The sequence below is a fragment of the Loxodonta africana genome, chromosome 13, assembly GCF_030014295.1.
Source record: "Loxodonta africana isolate mLoxAfr1 chromosome 13, mLoxAfr1.hap2, whole genome shotgun sequence".
Classification (NCBI taxonomy): domain Eukaryota; kingdom Metazoa; phylum Chordata; class Mammalia; order Proboscidea; family Elephantidae; genus Loxodonta; species Loxodonta africana.
In genome coordinates, this window is record NC_087354.1 from 53232107 (window position 1) to 53246580 (window position 14474).

The 14474-nt window shown below is 42.4% G+C and overlaps 1 protein-coding gene across 2 annotated transcripts in view; it reads right to left on the reverse strand.

Moving 5' to 3' along the window:
- Positions 1-14474, reverse strand: part of TLN2 (talin 2) — a 393238-nt gene that overhangs the window by 262425 nt on the left and 116339 nt on the right. For both annotated transcript variants that reach the window (XM_064267460.1, XM_064267461.1), the window contains exon 2: positions 10934-11010. The gene's annotated coding sequence lies outside the window, so the exon portion shown is untranslated. The remainder of the gene's footprint in view (positions 1-10933; positions 11011-14474) is intronic.

Genomic DNA, 14474 nt, shown 5'->3' on the forward strand with positions numbered 1-14474 from the left:
ATTCTTCTTCATGAGCAAGAAAGCCCCAGAGTGACTATGGGAGGAAATACAAGGATTCAATGTTCCTTGGGAGTCCCTGGGTGGTGCCAACAGTTAAGCACTCAATTATTACCCGAAAGGTTGGCGGTTTTAGCTCACCCAGAGAAGTCTTGGAAGAAAGGTTTGGTGACCTGCTTCCAAAAGTTCACAGCCATGAAAACCCTATGGAATAGTTCTACTCGGCACACGTGGAGTCGCCATGAGTCAGAATCGACTCCACGGTAACTGGTTTATTGTCCCCTGGGTGTGTTCAGCTTCTAACTGCTTCTGCGGGAGACAGGGGAGGGAATAACTTGATGCTGAATGTGATTCTATTGTTTACACACAGCCTTTAAATATGGGAGCCACTACTCGGCAACCAGCTATTCCAAAGATGCAAGTAAAGCCCTCTGTGTTAGACTGACCAGGAGATGGAATGCCCAGTACCAGCCGCCATAGAGTCAACTGCAACCCACGGCAACCTATGTTTGTCAGAGTAGAACTGCTCCACAGGGTTTTCAGTAATGGTTTTTCAGAAGTAGATTGCCAGGCATTTCTTCCAAGGCACCATTGAGTGCACTCAAACCTCCAACCTTTTGGTTGGCAGCATTGGCACTAGGGACTCCTGGGAGACGTAACAATGGCCTCCCATGTGGCACCTTCTTAAGGGATGTTCAAGAGTTGCTATAAAGGATTTCTGCCTTTGTGCAGAATCTAGGAGTTCACCTGGAGTAAAATCTGACGATATCGCACTGCAACTTCACCGCCCCTGAAAGGAGCCCAAGTCCCTGTCTAATTTCTGTGAGCTGCCCCAACAGCCCTAGGCAACCCACTTCAGGACGTCATCCTAGGTGAGAGAAATAATAGACTTCTATCTTGTTTATCCCACTGTACTAGTCTTTTCATCTACAAACCGCAAAATTGACACCAACTAGCCCAGAAATAAATTCTACCTTGACTTTGTAGTTAGGAGCCCTGGTGGTAGAGCAGTTGAGAGCTTGGCTGCTAACCAAAAGGTCGGTGATTTAAATCCACCAGCCGCTCCTTGGAAACCCTATGGGGCAGTTCTACTCCATCCTACAGGGTCGCTATGAGTCGGGATCGACTCGACTGCAACGGGTTTTTCTCTTTGTAGTTAGTAGTTGGTTACTTGAACTACCCCACGAAAAGTACACCTTTCTTTATCTGTACTAACCCTTCCCGCTCATGTGTCACTTACTATGCTTATGTGTCACTTACCTATACTGCTATGCACTGTGGTCTTTCTGGAAATGTGTGAACAAGAACAGGACAAGGCCCAAGTCATTGCATCCTCCACTGATCCAATTTATTTCTTTCTTTCCTAACTTAGGGTATTAGATACACTTCTTATGAATCTAACCTTCTGAGAAGAATGGCTGGCAGAGAGAACAAGAGCTGCGCCTGCATGGAATTTTCCAAAGAAACAGCGAATGAACTGAGCATCCTGGACAGCCTGGATCCCCTGGAGCTCCTCTCCTGAGTCAGTCTTCACCCCTTAGAGCAGATGTAACTTACTTGGGGACCTTCAGAATCAAGTAACGGAACAGACTTTTTTTGACATCACTTATTTCCTTCTTTTTTATAAAGGCCTGGGTTCAGCCCCAGCCACCTTTTGGAAGCTATATTTCTAGCCATTGGATATAACTTTTGGCAAAGATTTAAATTATCCAAACAGATTTTTCTCCCTAAGTCACTTTTAACCAAGATGCAATAACTGTGACTACTACTGATTTTTATATAATGGAACCAAAAGTATCTTGTGAAGATTACAACCCTATTTTCTCAGCTCTATCCCACCCTTACAACCAATCAATAAATACAAAAATAAAAAACAATTTTTAAGAAGACAAATAATCCAATTAAAAATTGGGCAAAAGATAGGAACAGACACTTCACCAAAGACTTCCAGGCAGCTAACAGACACATGAGGAAATGCTTGCAATCACTAGCCATTAGAGAAATGCAAATCAAAACTACAATGAGATACCATCTCTCCCCTACATTACTGGCACAAATCAAAAAAAAAATAATAATAATAAATGTTAGAGAGGTTACGAGGAGATTGGAACTATTATGCACTGCTGGCGAGAATGCAAAATGGTACAACTATTTTGGAAAACGACATGGTGCTTCCCTAAAAAGCTAGAAATAGAAATACCATATGACCCAGCAATCCCACTCCTAGGAATATATCCTGGAGAAATAAGAGTCGTCATATGAATAGACATAATGCAGCATTATTCACAATAACAAACAGATGGAGACAGCCTAAGTGTCCATCAACAGATGAATGGATAAACCAACTACAGTACATACACACAATGGAATACTACGCAACCATAAACAACAATGATCAATCTGCAAAACATCTCACAACATGGGTGAATCTGGAGGGCATTATGCTAAGTGAAATTGGACAGTCTCAAAAGGACAAATACTGTTTGAGATCACTATTATAAAAACACATGAAAATGTTTCCACACAGAAAGAAACAATCTTTGATGGTTGGGAGGGTGGGGAGGGAAAAACCCTAACTAGGTAAGTGGTAACTCTGGTGCAGGGTGAGACAGCACAGAATACTGGGGAAGTCAGCACAGCTTGACCAGGGCAAAGTCACAGAAGCTTCACAGACACGTGCAAAATCCCTGAGAAACTGAGCTACTGGGCTGAGGGCTGGGGACATATAGCTCAATTGGCATAACATAAAAAAAAAAAAAAAAAATTTTTTTTTTTTTTTTTTTAAGTCTATATAGAAAATGTTCTACATCTGACTGTGGTGAGTAACAACTAGGGTCTTCAAAGCCAGCTGAAGCAAAGGAGAATGAAGAAAACCAAACACACAAGGGAAAGAATAGTCCAAAGGACTAATGGACCACAACCACCACGACCTCCACCAGACTGAGCTCAGAATAACTAGATGGTGCCCAGTTACCACCACTGTCTGCCCTGGCAGGGATCACAACAGAGGATCCCAGACAGAGCCAGAGAAAAATGTAGAACAAAATTCAAATACACACATGCACACACAAAAAGACCAGGCTTGCTAGTCTGACAGAGAATGGAGAAACCCCAAGAGTACGGCCCTGGATTCCCTTCTAACTCAGTGCTGAAGTCACTCCTGAGGTTCACCCTTCAGCCAAAGATGAGACAGGTCTACGGGGCCAACAACAGCACACGTGAGGAACATGCTTCATAGCTCATCATGTATGCAAGACTAATGGGCACATTAGTCCCTAAGCAAAGACGAGAAGGCAGGAAGGGACAGAAAACTGTATGAATGCAAACAGGGAACCTGGGGTGGAGAAGGGGAGAGTGTTGACACATCGTGGGGTTGGCAATCAATGTAACAAAACAATTTGTGTATTAACTGTTTAACGAGAAACTAATTTGCTCTGTAAACTTTCACCTAAATCACAATTAAAAAAATAGACGATTTCTAAGGGGACTACAATCCTACCATTACGAGAAAAAAAAAAAGAATGAGCCTGCTGGAAGTTGATACCAGGGAAACCTTGGACTGCTTCTTCTTATCAAATCTGAATGTGAGAAATCAGTCTTCATCACCACTGCAACAAAATATATATCGGCCCCCCACCCCCACATATTCCTTGGGGTGGTTCAGTGGTAAAACTCTCACCTTCCGTGCAGGAGACCTGGGATCTATTCCCACCCAATACGCCGCATACACAGCCACCACATTTCTGTCAGTGGAGATTTCGTGTTGCTACAACGCTGAGCAGGCTTCAGTGAAGCTTCCAGGCTAAGACAGACTAGAAAGAAAGGCCTAGTGATCTACTGGGAAAATCTGCCAGTGAAAACCATACAGACCACAATGGCCCAATTCACAGTTCATTATGGGGATGGTGCATGACTGGGCAGCAATTCATTCAGTCATATATAAGCTTACTATGAGTCAGAGTTGACTAGATGGCAGCTGTCATGGACTGAATTATGTCCCCCCCAAAATGTGGGTATCAATTTGGCTGGGCCATGATTCCCAGAGTTCTGTGGTTGTCCTCCATTTTCAGATTGTAATTTTCTGTTAAAGAGGATTAGGGTGGGATTGTAACACCCTTACTAAGGTCACATCCCTGATCCAATGTAAAGGGAGTTTTCCTGGGGTGTGACCTGCACCACCTTTTATCTCTCAAGAGATAAACTGGAAGCAAGCAGAGAGTTGGAGACCTCACACCACCAAGAAAGCACTGCCTGGAGCAGAGTACGTCCTTTGGACCCAGGGTCCCTGCACAGAGAAGCTCCTAGTCCAGGGGAAGACTGATGAGAAGGCCAACGGAGAGAGAAAGCCTTCCCCTAGAGCTGACACCCTAAATTGGACTTTTAACCTACATTACTGTGAGTAAACAAATTTCTCTTTGTTAAAGCCATCCACTTGCGGTACTTCTGTTATAGCAGCACTAGATGACTAAGACAGCAGGTATCTAGTCAACTAATTTTAAAGATCAGACCACTGCCCCTTCAAAAACACCAAAACCTGAAGGTGTTTTTACAATAGTGGTCATGGCTTCTCCTGGCCACCAGCACACCTAGAGATCAAACTGTCCTGCCTAAAGCAGGAAGTTAGCGGGCTATGGGAGTGAGACATCCAAAATAAACCAGGTTTCTCAGAGAGATGGGGTGACTGAGAGCCCAGGAAGCTGGACGATGAGTTCAAGACAGCTGATACAGTCTAAAAGGAAAGATCCATTTAAACAGGTCCCACTGAGGAGCACAGCTGTCACGACAGCCCACCACACAACTTGGTTCTGCTGTAAACAACATCTACCAAACTGTAATACAGTAACATTCAGAGCCAAGTTTTAGATAAACCATGGAAGGCTTAACAAAGACTTAAGTAGATTTTTGACTTGTTGTGACACCATGTGACACAGTAGAACTGCCCCGTTGGGCTTTATAGGATGTAGCCTTTACAGGAGTAGATGGCTAGGTCTTTCTCCTGCAGAGCCACTGGGTGAGTTCGAACCACCAACCTTTCAGTGAGTAGCCGAGGGCTTAACAGTTGTCCCAAGAGGGCTTCTTTAACAAAGACCAAAGAAAAGAATGTAAATATTGTGTTACCGTTAGCTGCCTTTGAGTCAGCTCCAACTCACGGTGACCCCATACATAATGGTACGAAAAGCTGCCCAGTCCTGCATCATCCCTACGATCGGTGGCAGATCTGTCTCTTGTGATCTATAGGGTTTTCACTGACTGATTTTCAGAAGCAGATAGCCAGGCCTCTCTTCCTATTCTGCCTTAGTCCAGAAGCTCCACTAAAAACTATTTAGCATCATAGTAACACACAAGCCTCCACTGACAGGTGATGGCTACACATAAAGCGCACTGGCTGGGAATCGAACCTGGGTCTCCTGAAATTCCACAACTGAAATACTCACGTCCTCACAATATAAACATCGCTGACTGGGATGATGTACACTGCCAAACATTGAGAGTATGGAAGTAGGCAGGAAAGACACAGTGCCTATGGAAGAAGGGACAAGAAGCGGGAGCTGCCCAGGTCATCCAGGGTGCAGAGGAGCAGCAGAGGGACAGCCAGTGCAAATCAGATGCGGGAGAAAGGGAGGCAGGGCAGTCAGCGTGAGCTAATCAGCCACCACGAGCACCATGGATGGGGTCTTCAAAGCCGATCAAGTTTGAATTCATGTATGTTTTGCTGTGCATATTCTCAAAAACAACAAAATAAATACTACTTAGGAAAAAATGTGGTAAATGGAATTTTTTTTTAAGGGTGATAAAGTGATTATGGCACCACAAGGAAAATATTTATGTATACGGAAATAGTCACAGAGAGAGCTAAAAACACCTACAGAGAAAGTGGTTCCTCTGAGGATCCGTACCAAAGGAACAAAGGAAGGTCGGCTATGACACTGATGTTTTTCATTATAGATTTTTCTGTAATGTTTTAGATCTTGAACCATATGCATGTACTACTTTGACTTAATTTGTCTTAATGGCAGACTTTCTAGAAAACCTTTGCATATAAGATCAGAGCAGTGGGATTCTTCTCAGCTTTTACCAGGCCTTCTTCAGTGGTACGTGGAGACCCTTGCAGATGGATTTATGGTGTGTTTAATTTAGTTTAATCTCAGTGAAGCCACGTTTAAACTCTACAAGTGCACAGTTATTTTATGGCTCTGGAAAGCAGTCCAGTTCTGACCTGTTACAAACAGAGCAGAATGGCTTTGATGACCATTTTAGATCTGGAGAATATGGGATCTCACGGCTAGGAAGAGTGAGTTTTACGGGTGCCAGTTCCATCGGAGACAATTTAAATGCAGGCGAAAGTATTCCAGAGCTGCTGAATCAGTGAAATCCCATCAATTCAAAGACAGCAAAGGCTCAAACCTTTAGTTCTCCAGGGAGGCTTCTGAACATGGAAAGAAATTAACCGATGAACATAATTAGCTGAAAAGCTCAAGGAAACAGCACATTCTATTACACCCATGGACTGGGAAGTGTAATTATGAAAAAGAGTCGGGAAATCGTTATTGTCATTGTTCTAAAACATTTACTAAGCTTCGACAGCAGAGCAAGGAGCCCAGCACACATCCAGGAACAAGCTGTGCTGGTGAGGTCGCTGAGTCACTCAGGGGGTCCCGGTTAGGGAGCAAGTAAAGTGCCCACAGTAAACAAGGGGAGTCATCCAAAGACACCGGCTGGTGGAGGACGGCTGGAAAACAAGAGCCCGTAACGGGTTACATTTTCAATGAAGAAAAGGAAGTATAACCAAAACCAAACCCACTACCGTCGAGTAGATTCCGACTCACAGTGACACTACAGGACAGAGTAGAACTGCCCCATAGAGTTTCCAAGGAGCACCTGGCAGATTCGAACTGCCAACCTTTTGATTAGCAGCTGTAGCACTTAACTACTACGCCACCAGGTTTTCCGAAAGGAAGTCTAGGGACCACTTATCTTCACTGATGTCATACCCTGAAGTGACTGATATGGTACGACAAATAGCTACATCGATCCTGCTTGGAATTTTACAGATTCAGTACCCTCCCAGAAATGGTAGGGGAACGAGAAATTCCTAGAGAGCCAAAAACAATGTTTTTCATTTAAAATAGGTTTTGAAATATTTTTGTTAAAAGCCTGTAGGGATAAGTTCAGAATATTGTATTTACTCTCAAATCAGGAATAATATCATGCGCCATTAAGTAAAATGTTAAATCATTTATTGTATGCCCTCCCCATCAATCTCTCTCTCTCTCACACTCATACACACACACACACACACACACACTCATGCAACCCTTTAAAGCATCACATTGTTCTTGTGAAGTGCTAGTAGCTCCAGGCTGTCTCAATGTCTTCACTGCCCATCCCTACAAGACCTCACCCAGTATGCCCTGGTCTTCTGCAAGGCTCAAGGACATGACTGATGGGTAACATCATTGGTTCATTAAATTTTATTCAGACTTGAACTGGTCCAGATCCCTCAGAGCAAATTCTGCTTCCTGTGGTTTATATCAAAATTAAAGCACCTGCTGGCATTTATTTATGACTTTAGACACTTTCAGAAATTACAAGAATTGTTGACTTTAGTAATCTCTCATAATACTGTACATTTAGGACAAATTTTTATGGCTGTTATTTGATAAAGCATTTTGATAAAAAGGCCAGTGAATAAATATCCCTTGGGTGGAAGCAACTCAATTGAAGCCGTAAACCAAGAGTAATATTGACAGAAGAGAAAATAACCAGGTAAGTCGTCAAATTTCATTTAAGTTTCCCAGAAAATAGAATTGTTAAAAAGAAAAGGCCAGAAATCACTGGGGGAGGATTTCCAAAGGACTGGACCACCATGTTCTAATCCCAGCAGACCACACAGAAGGCTCTCTGCAGTAGGTGGTACCATCCCTTCTCCACATTATCTTACTGTCCTGACACCTCAGTCCATGTTCCTCTGCCCTCCTCCCACCCTCCCTCTCACAAGCATCCCCACACCTCAAGGAGAAGTAAAAGGAAAGCAGTATTTCATTCTCTGCAGACCCCTGACATAAGAGGCCACCAGGCACATTCCTCTCAGAACTGAAATCCTAGAAAATGTGTATTGATATGCTTCCTGTCCACTCTGCCCAACTGGACCAGCCCGTGCCTGCTGTGGGCACCCACCCCAGGATACACAGATGGCCCCAAGGGCAGGACAGCTACTTTACCCTTCCCTATCCTCTGTCCAGGTGAGGTGTTGGTGGTTCAGTGGTAGAATTTCCACCTTCTACACAGGAGACCCAAGTTCGATTCCCAGCCAATGTAGCTTATACACAGCTACCTGTCTGACAGTGGAGCCTTGCACGTTGCTGTGATGCTGAACAGGTTTCACTGGAGCTTTCAGACTAAGATGGACAAGGAAGAAAGGCCTGGCAATCTACTTCCAAAAATCAACTAATGAAAACCCTATGGATCGCAATGGTCCAATCCACATGGGGATGGTGCAGGACTGGGCAGGGTTTTGTTCTGTTGTACAATGGGGTCACCGTGTGTTGAGGGCTGACTCAAAGGAAAAAAAAAAAAAAGGTAGCTAACAACAACCCACGTGCATACGCTCCCCACACCTTCAGCACAGAACTTTGGGGTCCATGAACTCAACCCCTTTCCAGGCTGGAACTCTTCACACTGGGGTGTTTGCTCTGGTTTCTTGGGTGTTTGCCCTAGCTCTCAGCATCCCCACGCCACAGGTAGACACCTACCTGACAGGTATTGTAGGTAGACATCTAGTCAAAGGCTGCCCCACAATGGTGGGAAGGGAGGATTCTATGCTTCTATCAGACTGCTCAACACGCTGTTATAGACTGAATTCTGTCCCCCAAAAATGTGTGCAAACCTGGCTAGGCCATGATTCCCAGTATCATGTGACTGTCCACCATTCTGTAATCGGATGTGATTTTCCTATGTGTTGTAAATCCTACTTCTAGGATGTTAATGAAACAGAATTGGAAGCAGTTATGTTAATAAAGCAGACTGGATCCACAGGATTAGGTTGTTATGTTGTCAATCTCTTTTGAGATATAAAGGAGAGAAGCCAGCAGAGAGGAGAGGTGCCTTCAACCATCAAGAAAGGAGAGCCGGGAGGAGAGCACATCCTTTGGACTCAGGGTATCTGTGCTGAGAAGCTCCTAGACCAGGGGCAGATTGATGACAAAGACCTTCCCCCAGAGCTAACAGACAGATAAAGGCTTTGCCTACAGCTGGTACCTGGAATTTGGACTTGTAGCCTCCTAGGCTGTGAGAAAATAAACTTCTGTTTGTTAAGGCTATCCACTTGTGGTGTTTCTGTTATAGCAGCACTAGATAACTAAGACACACACCTATCACGTTTTCATTTTCACAATGACTATAAGGCAGCTCAAGGTGCATTTAAAGCTCCAGCAAACAAGCCATTTTTATTCAGGGTTCCTGACAGAACAACGCCGCCTCCTCTGCTGTCTGGCCTCTGGCCTCTCTGACTTAGTTCAATTGTGCCAGCTGTCACAGCAGTTTCTAGAAACAGGCAACGTATAACTAGAGTGCATTTCTTCCCTGCTTCAGAAGAACGATACTGACTTAGAGACAGTCATGTAGCCAGACATCTCCCAGATGCCGGTGCTCAGAACGGCGCTTAGTCAGCCTATGACTGGCAATCACTGGTCTGCAGTGATAGGAGAAAGGTGCTTGAATAAATAGTGCTTTTCATAATGCTAAATATGGACAATTTACAGACACATTTATTACATTTCTACTTTTGGTATTAAAATATTTTCCTTTCATGAAATGATGTTAGTAGATGGTAATTATGTTGTAGAAATAAATATTTTATTTTTAAAAATTCCAAACACATGAGCAGAAAGAATACTACATAAATAAATCGTGACGCCCCACGTTGCCATTGAGCTTTAGCAATTATCAACTTTGGTTACATATAGCATTAAAAAAATTAGCAAGCCTATGTTGGTCTTGAATTTTTTGCATTCTTTTTTTTAATACCATAAGATCCAAAAGTATGGAACAGCTAGGCTAGGCCAGCCTACACACTGCACAGATGAAGACGGTGAGACTAACTGAGAGGGACTAACCTGTTGTGCAGCTGGCCAAGAATGGAATGGACACGTCTGGGTGTGCCACGATATAGTTATTACAGGCTAGCAGCATAAACCAACCCCTCCTCCCTTTTTTTTTAACCTCGTCAGACTTCAATCTAGACATGCTCAGGGCCTGTGGAAGTTCCCAGCACACACATTCCTGCCCAGAGTACTTTGCACACACAAAGTGGGTCATGCAGCCCCAACCAAAGGAGAAACCAATAATCCACAGCTAAAGGTGGCGTAGCGGTTAAAAGCTACAGCTGCTAACCAAAAGGTCAGCAGTTCAAATCCACCAGGCGCTCCTTGGAAACTCTATGAGGCAGTTCTACTCTGTCTTATAGGGTCGCTATGAGTTGTAATCAACTTGACGGCAGCGGGGTTTAAAGGTGACTTTAACTCATGCTGCAGCAGTCATCTATCAGCCTGGAGGGCTCCAGGAACCAACCAACAGTTCCAGTTCAAAGACTATTAGAAGTCTCGACGTTAATTCCTTACCCAGGACCTCCACCAAAAATAAATCAATAATAATGAAACAAACAGGTGTGAATAAATGAAAATTCCTGAGATGAGGAAAAAGCAGCCATTCTTCCCGTCTTCTAGGCCTCAACTATCACCCCACCAGGTGGAGAAGTCAAACCAACATCAGTGAGAGTGAAAAGACCAGGCCCTCTACACATCTGCCTCAGAGAACCACCACGGTCAAGATCAAACAAGAGGGTGTAAGCGACAGGGTTTTAAAATTTCTTAAAACTACACCAATGCAGGTTAGTGGCTTATTGATAAGAATAAAATACCTTTTTTAAAGGACTTACCTAATTTCTCAGTTTATGTAAAGAGTCGAGTTCCCTGAAGATATCTGAAGCATCTGGGAAGCCGCCAGCAGCAATACCTAAAACAATAATAAAAATCAACAGAATCAAGTAATGTTACAGGCGTCAGTTTTCTGAAGAAGTCTCAATCTATACATTTGGCCATTTCCCCCACACAAGCATGAAAGGAAATTGCTCAGGAAACAATGAATTTCCGCTGCAACACACGGGCTGGGAATTTCCTTTACCAACAGGGAATTGAGGTCCCAAGACACTTATTTCGAAGACCAAAATTATGTCACTATTGGCAAAGAGGCAAAACGTATTCTTTTTCTTCCCTGTGGTAGGAACGCTTAATGGCTGTGAATCTGAACAAAAGCCAGAGGATATACATTCCCCCAGCCTCAATAACACCTAACGCAAAAATCTCAGGCACTGCATCCTGATTCCTTCTAAAATTAGCCGACATGCGCGGCTCTTGTCTTGTTCCTTCCCCTGCTTAGTTCCTCTAACAGGTCTGTGAAATGGCCCCTTCTTGCTTCAATTATTCTCATGTTGTTCCTGGTTCTCTGCGGCTTTGCCAACTGACCATAGAACACTTTACTCCATGGAAACCCAATTTGAAGCCATGTATCACCCACCAGGAAGCCCTGGCCACATAGCGGTTAAGTGATATGGCTCCTAACCAAAATGTCTGCAGTTCAAATCCACCAAGCGCTCCTTGGAAACTCTACAGGGCAGTTCTACTCTATCCTATGGGGTCGCTATGAGTCGGAATCGACTCGACAGCAACGGGTTGGGTTTGGTTTGGTTTGGTATCACCCACCATACAGTCAGAGTCCCTGCGTGGTACAAATGGTTAACATACTCGGCTGCTAACCTACAGGTTGCAAGTTCAAGCCTACCCAGAGACGCCTTGGGGAAAAGGCCTGGCGATACACCTCCAAAAAAATCAGCCATTAAAAACCCTATGGAAGAGTGGCAGAATGAATTAAAAAACAAGATCCGTCTATATGCTGCCTACAAGAGACACACCTTAGACTTAGAGACACAAACAAACTAAAACTCAAAGGATGGAAAAAAATATATCAAGCAAAAAACAATTAAAAAAAGAGCAGGAATGGCAATATTACCTTCTGACAAAATAGACTTTAAAGATAAATCCATCAGAAAGGATAAGGAAGGACACTATATAATGATTTAAGGGACAATACACCAAGAAGATATAACCATATTAAATATTTATGCACCCAATGACAGGGCTGCAAGATACATAAAACAAACTATCAGCATTGAAAAGTGAGATAGACAGCTCCACAATAATAGTACGAGACTTCAACATACCACTTTCGGTGAAGGACAGGACATCCAGAAAGAAGCTCAATAAAGACACGGAAGATCTAAATGCCACAATCAACCAACTTGACCTCGTAGACATATACAGAACACTCCACCCAACAGCAACCAAGTATACTTTCTTTTCTAGTGCACATGGAACATTCTCTAGAATAGATCACATATTAGGTTACAAAGCAAGCCTTAGCAGAATCCAAAACACTGAAATATTACAAAGCATCTTCTCTGACCATAAGGCCATAGAAGTGGAAATCAATAACAGGAAAAGCAGGGAAAAGAAATCAAACACTTGGAAACTGAACAATATCCTGCTCAAAAAAGACTGGATTATAGAAGACATTAAGGATGGAATAAAGAAATTCAGAGAATCCAATGAGAATGAAAACACTTCCTATCTGAACCTTTGGGACACAGCAAAAGCGGTGCTCAGAGGCCAATTTATATCAATAAATGTACACATCCAAAAAGAAGAAAGGGCCAAAATCAAAGAAGTATGCCTACAACTTGAACAAATAGAAAAAGGGCAACAAAAGAAATCCACAGGCACCAGAAGAAAACAAATAATAAAAATTACAGCTGAACTAAATGAAACAGAAAACAGAAAAACAACTGAAAGAATTAACAAGACCAAAAGCTGATACTTTGAAAAAATCAATAAAATTGATAAACCACTGGCCAAACTGACAAAAGAAAAACAGGAGAGGAAGCAAATGACCTGAATAAGAAATGAGATGGGCGATATTACAACAGACCCAACTGAAATGAAAAGAATCGTATCAGATTACAATACTCAAACAAATTTGAAAACCTAGAAGAAATGGATGAATTCCTAGAAACACACTACCTACCTAAACTAACACAAGCAGAAGTAGAACTACTAAACAGACCCATAACAAAAGAAGAGATTGAAAAGGTAATCAAAAAACTCCCAACAAAAAAAAGCCCTGGTCCGGATGGGACGGCTTCACTGCAGAGTTCTACCAAACTTTCAGAGAAGAGTTAACACCACTACTACTAAAGGTATTTCAGAGCATAGAAAAGGACGGAATACTACCAAACTCATTTTATGAAGCTACCATATCCCTGATACCAAAACCAGGTAAAGACACCACAAGAAAAGAAAATTATAGATCTATATCCCTCATGAATGCAGATGCAAAAATCCTCAACAAAATTCTAGCCAATAGAATTCAACAACATATCAAAAAAATAATTTAGCATGACCAAGTGGGATTCATACCAGGTATGCAGGGATGGTTCAAAATTAGAAAAACAATTAATGTAATCCACAACATAAATAAAAGACAAGGATCACATGATTTTATCAATTGATGCAGAAAAGGCATTTGACAAAGTTCAACACTCATTCATGATAAAAACTCTCAGCAAAATAGGAATAAAAGGAAAATTCCTCAACATAGTAAAGGGCATTTATACAAAGCCAACAGCCACCATCACCCTAAATGGAGAGGGCCTGAAAGCATTCGCATTGAGATCGGGAACCAGACAAGGTATACCCTTTATCACCACTCTTATTCAATATATGCTGGAAGTCCTCGCCAGAGCAATTAGGCTAGATAAAGAAAGAAAGGGCATACAGATTGGCAAGGAAGAAGTCAAAGTATCTCTATTTGCAGATGACATGATCTTATACACAGAAAACCCTAAGGAATCCTCCAGAAAACTACTGAAACTAATAGAAGAGTTCAGCAGAGTACCCGGATACAAGATAAACATACAAAAATCAGTTGGATTCCCCACGCCAACAAAAAGAACATTGAAGTGGAAATCACCAAATCAATGCCATTTACAGTAGCCCCCAAGAAGATAAAATACTTAGGAATAAATCTTATCAGAGATGTAAAAGACTTATACAAAGAAAACTACAGTACACTTCTGCAGGAAACCAAAAGAGACTTACATAAGTGGAAGAACATATCTTGCTCATGGATAGGAAGACTTAACATTATAAAAATGTCTGTTCTACCAAAAGTAATCTATACATTTAATGCAATTCTGATCAAAATCCCAAGGACATTCTTTAATAAGATGGAGAAGCAAATCACCAACTTCATATGGAAGGGAAAGAGGCCCCAGATAAGTAAAGCATTACTGAAAAAGAAGAACGAGGTGGGAGGCCTTACTTTACCTAATCTTAGAACCTATTATATTGCCACAGTAGTCAAAA